The sequence below is a fragment of the Gekko japonicus genome, unplaced genomic scaffold, assembly GCF_001447785.1.
Source record: "Gekko japonicus isolate JY-2015 unplaced genomic scaffold, Gekko_japonicus_V1.1 scaffold4020, whole genome shotgun sequence".
Classification (NCBI taxonomy): domain Eukaryota; kingdom Metazoa; phylum Chordata; class Lepidosauria; order Squamata; family Gekkonidae; genus Gekko; species Gekko japonicus.
Window position 1 is genome coordinate 53,285 of NW_015162081.1, and position 1,663 is coordinate 54,947.

Consider the following 1,663-nt stretch of genomic DNA (forward strand, 5'->3'; position numbering starts at 1 on the left):
GAGTGCTCTCAGCCCCACCCACCTCACAGGGTGTCTGTTGTGGGGAGGGGAAGGGAAAGGAGTTTGTAAGCCGCTCTGAGACTCCAAGTGAAGGGCGGGGTATAAATCCAATCTCCTCCTCCTCCTCCTACCTTTGGATTGGGTAAGGAACTTCCTAGCAGCTCAGGCAGGAAGGGTTGAAAGGTCCGAACAACCTATCAACATTTTTCAAACATCAGAGATCAAGTTAACACCCTGCCCAAGACATTGAAGGAACATATAGATAATTCCTATGGGGAACAGGCCTTATGATTAAAACCCTTTTGCTCAGACTCAAAAGTAATCAGACGTCTGAAATAAATACTCTCTGCAATCTGCCCCCACCTTTCTTACCCACTTGACTAAGAGCCAACAACAGGAAGCTTAGCAGCATTCTGCCAGTAACTTTGGTTAGGTAACTGTCTTTCGGTAAGGTTTTTTTTAGGAAGCAGGTGCATTAGATGATGAAATCTAACTGGAACGCTTGCTGAAAGAGATATGAGCCCCACAGAAAGTGTGTGAAATAAGGAAAAGAATGTGCAAGAAGTTCTCTTTTGCTCTGAAAACTTTTAGTTTCCTATTGCCTATGTTTAAATTGCTTAAAATGTTTATGACGTATACTCTGCATAACTAGTGTGTATAAAACTCCTCAAAGTCCTTTATTAGGTGTGCAGCCAGTTTTAGAGCTCTTGGGCTCGGCGCACCTTGACGTCAATAAAATTTTATCTCTCCTCTTGCTGCCTGGTAATCTGGAGATTCTTTGGGCACAATCCTTTGTTTTACTCTGTCCTGCTTCAACATGAACCCCCTTGTCCAAGCGAGGTCCTGAGTATTCTCTTTGCCTTCAAGGAACAGGGAAAGGAGGCTGTAAGGCAGGGCAGAGAGCACCAAACCCAGCTCAACCAGGAAGGGTGGGTCCTGATGCAAACTCATTTTCATGCATTAAAGGCAAAAGGCAACAACATATTTATGGCAACTCTTTTCTTTGATCCGTGTCTTTATTGGATGATGGGATTTGGAACAAGAACCGGCACAGTTGTTGGCCAAGAGGAAACAATCAGAAGACATAGACAGGAAGCATTTAATGAAGTTTGAATAATGACTTTGAATCAATGTCAGTTGTACGCTTAGCTCTTATCCCAACCCCTCTTTCTGGTTCTGTTAGTTGCTGGAGGAGTCCTTCAGATTCCCAAGATCAATTGGGGAAGAGTCAGGACCCATCGGGCTCTTTATTCCAAAGCCAACTTCAGCTCCACCAGTGATTAGAAGGTTCAGACCAGTGCAGAAAGTTCCATCAGCTGCAAGGAACAGAATACCCAATGCCACCTCTTCTGGGGTCCCAAAGCGTCCCAATAGCTATAAATGTGCAAGAGAAGAGAGATAAATGTAGAATCCTATACTCAGCTCACACATAAGATAAGATAATGAGTTTCAGAAGCTGACATTTATGTCAGATCTGGCCCTCATAACAAATGAGTTCGACACCGGTGCTCTAGGACTTCTGTTCCCCCTGCCCTGCAGAGCTGCCATTTTCTCCTGCACACTGTCGCCTGGAGAACAGCTGTCATTCTAGGAGAACTTCAGGCCCCACCTTGAGGATGGCAACCCTTGGAAGGAGCCATTCATCAGCACCAGCATCATTCCT